Source organism: Ahaetulla prasina, chromosome 1, assembly GCF_028640845.1.
Source record: "Ahaetulla prasina isolate Xishuangbanna chromosome 1, ASM2864084v1, whole genome shotgun sequence".
NCBI classification, from domain to species: Eukaryota; Metazoa; Chordata; class Lepidosauria; order Squamata; family Colubridae; genus Ahaetulla; species Ahaetulla prasina.
In genome coordinates, this window is record NC_080539.1 from 157,256,872 (window position 1) to 157,265,794 (window position 8,923).

At 47.1% G+C, this 8,923-nt stretch overlaps 1 pseudogene; it reads right to left on the reverse strand.

The window, feature by feature from the left end:
• Positions 1–1,364: 1,364 nt before the first annotated feature.
• Positions 1,365–7,616, reverse strand: LOC131196272 (uncharacterized protein K02A2.6-like; annotated as a pseudogene).
• Positions 7,617–8,923: the final 1,307 nt, after the last annotated feature.

The following is an 8,923-nucleotide window of genomic DNA, read 5'->3' on the forward strand; positions in this document are numbered from 1 at the left end:
CACGGTCTGGCAGGACACCCTCAGCAGCAGGAGGGTGAATGGCTGGCAGGCCACATGAACTGGACACACAGGCAGCGGCGAGCTACCTAGGAAACACAAGCCAAAGCCTACAATCTAGCAGCTGCTCCGGTTGCCTTGGCAACCGAGACCCGAACAATGAGCTAGAAATTCAGCAGGCGAGCTGCTTTTATTGAAAAGTGCCCCCTTCCCCAGCTCAGGCGAGGTCAGACCCCCCCCCAAACCCCCACGTTAAACATGTTCCATTGGCAGTGACAGGTCCTTATTGTTTGGATTGTTGTTGCCGTACAGATATAAAAACACGGGATTTCAAGACTTACTCCTTACGTTACCGAGTGACCTTGTGCATTTGATAATGGCTTTCATTAATATTTGTTGTTGTTGTTGTTGTTTGCCCAGTAATACATATTTGCTCGTACAAAAACTAGATTTCTGCATGGATGATTTTACCTTGTATCCTCCCTGGAGCTTCTATCATAACATTAAAAAAAAAATCAGTACATGGTAAAAAAAATTACCCACTAATTTAAAAGTATGAAAGAACTGTGGATATATGAAACTTTCTTGCAGATATATGGTCTTCAAGCTGATAGCAAAAAACAGAACCAATATTGAAATATGAGATGCTGAAAATAAAAAAGCAAAACATTAAAAAAAATGAAGAATTCAGATTCCTTTGATCCTAGCCAGTTACTACTTAAATATTTGCACTTTTCTTGAAAATTGTTGCTTATATTTACTTAAATTGTTTTATCTGATAATTTAAATTAATCTTTATCTTTTACTCTTAATATGCCTGCCTTGCTATGTAATGTATCGGATGAAAAGGAAGTGTTCCTGTTTGCATTTTGCTAAATTTCTATTATGAATATTTGTGGTCAGTTTTACCATTATTTCATGCTCTCTAATTTTGGTGCGCCATTAAAGATTAATTCTTATTTCCCCTTCCAATTATCCATAATTTCATAAATTTTAACTATATATCAGCCAGGCCATAGGATATTTTTTCTTCTTCCCTTCAATCATGTCTGAATCTGCAAATCCCTGCAGTTTCTTAGTGAGGCTTCCCAGAAATGGTTTGCCATTGTCTCTTTCTTAGGGTTAAGTGAAAATGACTGGCCCAAGGTCACCCAGCTGTTTTTTTTACCTCAGGCAGGACTAGAAATCACAGTCTCCTGGTTTCTAGCCTGATGCCTTAACTTTTACAACTCGAGAAAAACTCATGGACAGCCGATTCAATTAACCTCTCGTTTATTCTGGCTTAACAACAACAGGAAAATTTCAACTGCTCTGAACGGAGCCGAATGCTAAAAAACAAGGTCTGACAGAACTTTCACGACGCAAGGCTAGCTGTCAAAACGCCAGTCAATAGGAACTTCCTTAGCTTCCCGCTCTCTCTGTTGCCGGTGCTTCAACCGCTCCGATTGGTTGTGAGTCATCCTGGCTGCGGCCGGTCGTATGTGCGAGGACACAACACCCCTCACCCCTCGGATGGCGCAGTCATAGTCAGCCAAATAAGCCGGCCGACGTAGGCTACGACTTGAACGTCGGAGTTCAACAGGTGGCATGGATATGGAAGGCACCTGACTGTCTTTGTCCTGAATGGGAGTCTCTAACAATGGACAGCGATCATCGGCGTCAGGGCCTGGAGGATCTTCAGGTGAGTGCTCCGACGAGAACGAATCGGTGGGGTGCGAAATGTTGTGTCCGCGTTGGTTTGTGTTCTTATTGGGTGGGAGGACCGGCCAGGCCTGGCTTGCTGAGGGCCCTGATGGGGGGCTCCGTGATGTGTTTGCGGCTTGTACTGCCAAATCGGGCGTCGGTTTATCTATATTGGTTGTGGATCCCCTGGGAGCTAAAGGGTCTGTCGTGAGGTCTGTGGGCGTCTGCCTCAGTAGCTCTGTCGGGCGGAAATGGACGTCTTGTAGGGGCCTCACTGGTGATTGGTCGTCCCCATCGGTGGCCAGGTGACGCCAAATTGACTCATTACCAGTTTTCTTTAGTTCTGTATTTATTTAGGATAGCACATTTGCATATTGCTATCGTCATTTGTTTAGAATGGTATATCATAGAATCCTAGAATTGGAGGGAATCAAAGAGGTCATCAAGTCCAACTCCCTGCACACTGCAGGATTCATGACATCATCTCTGACTGAAGACTATCTGTACAGATGACTATATTAATAGCAGGTGCACAGTCTTTCTGACTTCCAAGCTTCTATTCTTTGTTTCGGCGATTTTCTGTGGATTTTCCCAAGTTGAACCCAGTACTCTCAAGTCCCGTAGCAAATGTTTTCAAAAGAAACAATCAATTTTATTTGTTCATTTTTCAGCTCCTGCAATAATTTCACTCCCATTTTTTTTTCTCTGCTACAGAAGACCCCAACTGAATATGGAAGAATCAGAAAGTCTATTTGGAAAAACCAACCAACCAGCTAATGAATACTTGAGGAGAATGAGTGAGGACAGCTCACTTGGTTCTGCCCTCTTCCTCTGCTTTCAGCATTATTTCCTTCTTTATGTTGAGGCCTATTTTTGTGGGCTCTGCATGTCATTTCAAGACCTAAAAAGAATCTCCGCTTTCAGAAATAGAGGTTAGCAGCTGTCTGACTACGTCTGGCCTGGGAAGCTAAGCAGAGTCAGATCTGGTTAGTCTTTGAATGGGACACTACTAAGGAATTCTATGGCCGGCAGTGGTAAACGCGGCAGTATCATAAGCAGCTTTTGAAACATTTCTGTTTGAAAAGAAGCTTGCTGTGCAATAAGAAATGACTACTGTTTAAAAAACAACAACCAAACCCCTTCCAGATGCTGAAGTAATTATTATCCTTGGCATCTACAGGTCATTTTTAAAGGCTGCCTTTCTATCTCTGGAAGTTAAGTCGAGCTGAACTCAATCAGACTTCTGTTTCGACGTGAATGGGGGAATTGCAGTTTTCCTTTTGCACTTAGGAAATGAATACCTATGTGGATTTTCATGGCTGTAGCAAAAGGGCCCTAAGTTCCGTGTTTGCATTTACTTGCAAATTAATATGATGCAATTATTATCGCAGCCGGCTAGCAAGTATGCCAGTCCTGAAAAAGGTTGAATAGGTAGGTAATTTGAGTCAAATGGATTTTATCAGGGTTTCCTTCCTTTGTTTTGATACTGGATCCCAGAACATAAATATATCTGATTTTTAAATGATTCCATGAATAGGTAAGTGCTTTCAATTAAATGATTAAAATGCAAATAAAAGCATGTCTACTGTTGTCAGTGCTGAGATTGTACAATATGTTAAATATGAAAAGCGAATCATACATTATGGATTTAAAGCGCGGCCGTTCATCAGTGAAGCTGACAGTGTTTCAAAGTGAACAGTGTTGGATTTATATTCTCAGAAAGAAGTCATCACAGAGCAAGGACTTTTATAATAATCTTTGGGGGACAAGTGGTAGGTTTTTTTAACCTTGAGGCAAAAGCACGGAAGAAAAGAAGTGACACTTCTTCCCATGAATGGTTTAACGTTTGCCTTGAAATATGAAAGGCAATAGAAAGGTTTATTATGTTCTGTGTCCTACGTATGCTATATTTGCACACAATTAGCCACTCAAAATGCAAGAGAAAGTGGGCCACACCGAAATCATTTTGATTCAGTGATCATTACGAAGATAAGTTTTAATGGAATCAAGCTTGGTTTAACTTTCTGCTGGGATTGGGTAAATGGGTGCTTCTCAAGCAGTCTTATGCCTTCTGGTTATGCTGAAGCTCAGTTGTCAGAATTGTGATACTTTATAGCTTCTGGCAATGTTAAATGCTGAAATTCAACATATCTAGTCTTGCAGATACCAAGAACAAGACCATGGACTTGAATTCTGACACACTTAGAGTACATTAATAGAAGGCCATTTTAGACACTCAGTGCTGTCAAACAGAAGGCAGTGTACAAGGTATTTTCTGTTCTTTTCCCTAGAACAAATTTCTTGGTTTAAGGAAAATTATAGAATTGTGGGGTCTTTCTGGGCTGCAGTGTTTAACTGCTAGACTCCCATAAATCAACCAGCAGGAAATGAAGCCATTTTAGGCAATCTCTTTCCATGCTTCCACCTTTTTGTCCTCTGTGACATAGGAGAGCCTTATGTGTGTTGCCCAGACTGCATTTAACGTATCCTCTGGCTAATGGATTCTCCTTTTTCTGTATAACTGTGGAAGGAAGGAAGGAAGGAAGGAAGGAAGAAAGGAAGGAAGGAAGGAAGGAAGGAAGGTGTTAGATTTGGGCAATAAAGAGGCAGGAGACCAATGAGTGACAACAGCTCTTTAGTTTATAGTGAACCCAGCAAAACATCCGGCAAAAACCCCTCTTTATATACAGTTTTGGCTGAGGCTTCAACCAATCAGCAACGTGCTATTTCCTGCCCAAGTTTCCCTCCAAAACTTTAAAGATACATTACACTCCTTCCCTCTCAGAACGCATTGTACCCATATTTACATATTTTTAGCATCTTATTTCTCTACGTAGTCACGCAAGTAGACAGGGCGTCTCCTAACTCTTTCGGACCTGCGCAATTCATTCTCTGGGAGTGAGTCGAGCTGGCCGGAGGGACTGTTAGTTCCTCCCAGCTCCTCCTCTAGGCCATCCGGCCCTGGATTATTGGCAGCGTCGTCCCTGCTGTCTTCAGGAGGAACCGGTTGGTGTCGCTGGACCTCGTCGGACTCAGATAAGTCCCGCGTTTGCCCCGGGTTTGAGTCAGCTGTGGATTCAAGCATTTGGTAGTCAGGGCCTGACTGATCTGTTTCTGATTTACTTGTTATTCGTTTCCTTATTTGGTCTATGTGGCGTCTCCAAACCCGGCCATCCTCCATATCTACGAGATATGATTTCGGCCCGGTTATTTCAAGAATTGTCCCTTTTAACCACGTTGGGCCCTCGCTATAGTTGTGTGCCCACACTGGGTCGCCCACTGTCATTTCTCTCATTTTACCGTGTGCCCCCTTGTACCCATCTGGGGTGTAGGTTGGGTTTAGTCGGTCTAATGGGCACCTGAGCTTCCTGCCCATCAATAGTTCCGCCGGGCTGCAGCCAGTTGTCACACAGGGGGTTCTGTGTTGGACGGCTAGGAAGGTATCGATTTTTGTTTGCCAATCGCCTGGCCTTATCCTGGATAATGCTTCTTTTGCGCTCCGAACGAAACGTTCTGCAAGTCCGTTCGTCGCCGGGTGGAAAGGCGCCGAGAGGACATGTCTGATGCCCTCCTCCGCCAAGTACCCCTCAAACTGGGTTGCCGTGAATTGCGGGCCGTTGTCGGAAACTAGGGTGTCGGGCAACCCATGGGTTACAAATAGGTGCCTCAGGACTGAGATCACTGACTCGGCCGTCGTGGATCTCATGAGGATGATTTCTAGCCATTTGGAGTAGGCATCTACTACCACTAGAAAGGTTTGCCCGTGGAATGGGCCGGCAAAATCGATGTGAATCCTAGACCATGGCCCCTGGGGTTTCTCCCACTCTCGGATTGGGGCTGTAGGGGGTAGTGGCCTTGACTCCTGGCAGGTTTGGCATTTCCCTACCCTGTCGCTAATTTCCTTGTCCATCAAGGGCCACCACACATAACTCCTCGCTAAGCCCTTCATTCTCACGATCCCCGGGTGGCCCACATGCAGAAGTTCCAATACATTTTTTCGTAATTTCTCCGGGATCACCACCCTATCCCCCCATAACAGACACCCCCCTTGAACCGATAGCTCCTCTCGTTTTTTCACAAAGTCCTTGAAACGCTCGCCCGGCGCAGCGGGCCATCCCCTTTGTACCCAACCAATTACAGTCCTTATTGTAATGTCCTTGTAAGATGCCCTAGCCACTTCCTTGGATGTGACTGGGCCCGAGTCCAAAGAGTCAATTAGCAGGACGGGTGTCCCCGGAGTAGGGTCTTCGATGGTCTCTGGTAACGGACATCTGCTCAGGGCGTCCGCATGCCCTAACTCCTTCCCTGGCCGGTGAAGCAGTTTGTAAGAGTATGCCGCTAGGAAGATAGTCCATCGGGTCAGTCTGGGTGAGAGGGCCACGGGCGATGGGCGGTCGCCCGCCAATAGGCCTAGTAGGGGTCTATGGTCCGTGACTATCTCGAAGTCACGTCCGAATACATATTTGTGGAATTTCTTTACCCCGGAGACTATAGCCAATGCTTCCCTATCTAGCTGACTATAGTTCCTTTCGGCCGAGGACATTGTTCGGGAGTAATACGCTATAGGGGCTTCTGTTCCATTTGGAAATCTGTGGCTAAGCACAGCCCCCACCCCGTAGGGAGATGCATCACAAACTAGCACTAATGGCAACGTGCCATTGTATTGAATAAGGAGGCTATCGCTGGACAGAAGGTTTTTTACTCCTTCGAATGCCTTAGCTTCCGCCTTCCCCCAAGACCACACAGCTGTCTTTGCTAGTAATTTGTGTAGCGGTTCGGCTATTGTTGCCTTGTTCTTTAAGAATACTGCATAGAAGTTTACCAGGCCTAAGAATGCCTGTAACTCCGTTTTGTTTTGGGGAGCAGGGGCCTTCCTGATGGCCCGTACCTTGCTCTCAGTGGGGTGGATCCCTTCCCTGTCTATCCGGTAGCCCAGGAATTCTACGGATCCTACCCCGATCTGGCATTTGTTCAGCTTAACCTTAAGCCCGGCAGACCGGAAAATGCCCAAAACCTTTCTCAGCCTTACCCCCAATTCCTCTAAATTCTCAGCAGATACCAAGACATCGTTGAAGTAGGGTACCACCCCGGGTAGTCCCTGCAATAGTCGCTCCATTAGGTTCTGGAATAACCCAGGAGCCACACTAACCCCAAACTGTAACCGGGTGCATTTAAAAGCACCCCGGTGCGTGACGATTGTTTGCGCTTCGGCTGTGCTGCTATCTACGGGTAACTGCTGATAGGCTTGAGCCAAATCTAGCTTGGCGAAAACCTGCCCTTGTCCTAACGAGTGCAGCAAGTGTTGCACTACTGGGACGGGGTATGCACTCTTCTGCAATGCTTTGTTAAGCGTTGCCTTGTAGTCAGCGCAAATCCGGACCGATCCGTCCGGTTTGACTGGGGTGACTATAGGTGTCTCCCATTTTGCATGGTCAACGGGCACTAGTATCCCCTGGCTTACTAGTTTGTCCAGCTCCCGGTCAATCTTGGGCTTTAGGGCAAATGGAACCCTCCTAGCCTTTAACCGGATAGGGGCAACTTGTGGGTCTAGGTTAAAGGAAATAGGGGTCCCCTCGTACTTGCCCAGGCAGTCTTTGAAGACGTCCTCGAACTCCTTCATTAGTTCATCTTTGAGGTCGAGGTTGAGGTTTATTCCTGAAGACCCCGGTCACTCCCATGCCCAAAGCTCGGAACCAGTCCAGTCCTAGCAAACTCGGTAAGGTTCCATCAACTATGGTGATTGGCAGGGTTTTCTTGAACTGTCCATACTTGACTTGGACGGACGTCACCCCTCGAACAGTGATCCGATTCCCTTGGTAGTCCTGCACCCTCAGCTTCTGGGTTTGTAGTTTGCGCTTCGCGATGGCAGGCAAGTCTCTCACGAGGGTGTCCCAGGACATAATCGTGATCGATGAGCCGGTGTCCACTTCCATTTGGCACGGCACCCCTTCAATGTATGTCTTGGTAAAAATCTTTTTCTCTAGTCGCGTTGATGCGTGACCCACTCTCACGGCAGTCTGGTTTAACTTCGCGCCCTTTTTGAATGGACCAATCCCGAGCCGCTTCGCTGCTCCCGCACTTTGATTGGTCGGTTTGAATTTTTGGCGGGAAGGTTGGGGGGCTCGACAGGCCTGTGCTATGTGGTCTTTCTTTTCGCACCGCCAGCAAACCGCGTCCTTAAACTTGCAGTGTTGTCGTTGGTGTTGGCCCCCGCAACTCACGCATTCGCTCCGGTCCACTCTCTCCGGCCTCCCGGTGTGGAAAACCTCTTCCTCTTCCTCACCTTCTGATTCGACCTGGACTTCCTCATTGTGGACCGGGGTTGTTTTTGCTCCAGCCCCTGGCGCGTTCGGCATTTGCAGGGTCTCTGCCGCTTTGGTGGACATCTCGTGAGCCCTGGCCTCGTCCAAAGCTATTGCCAGCGTCAGGTTGCTTCTAGACAGCAGCCGCCTCCGCAATCGGATGTCCCTGACCCCACAAATGAGCTGGTCGAGTAAGGCGTCTTCCAAATCTCTGTACTCACAATGGTTCGCGGCTTTGCTCAACGCCGCCATGTACACACTAATCGATTCTCCCTCGCGCTGTACCCGCTGCCTCAACTCGAACCATTGGTCGAACTTTGAGGGTATCGGTGCGTAGTGTGCTCGAAGTGCCATTTGTAGTGTTTGCCACGGTACCGACTGTACCGGCGTTGGCTCTGAAAGCGACTCTGCGGTGTCGAAAACCTCCGGACCGCAGTGGCTTAGGAAGTACGCTCGCTTCCGATTGTCCGAGACTCCTTGGAGTTCGTTCGCTTCGAGGAAACACTCGAAACGAGCCATGTACGACCCCCATTTCTCCTTGGCTGGGTCAAATGGCGCTGGTGGTGTGTAGCTGGACATCGCTGCTTTCCGCCCCTTACTGTCTGGGTTCGCTAATTCCTGGTTAGTTCAGCTCTTTCCGACGATCTTTCTGCCTCGATATCCCACCTTCGTCGCCAATGTTAGATTTGGGCAATAAAGAGGCAGGAGACCAATGAGTGACAACAGCTCTTTAGTTTATAGTGAACCCAGCAAAACATCCGGCAAAAACCCCTCTTTATATACAGTTTTGGCTGAGGCTTCAACCAATCAGCAACGTGCTATTTCCCGCCCAAGTTTCCCTCCAAAACTTTAAAGATACATTACAGAAGGAAGGCGGTGAGCTTGCCATTCCCCTCCATTGCAATTTCTTTTTATAGATTTCAGCAAGAGAGGTGGAATCC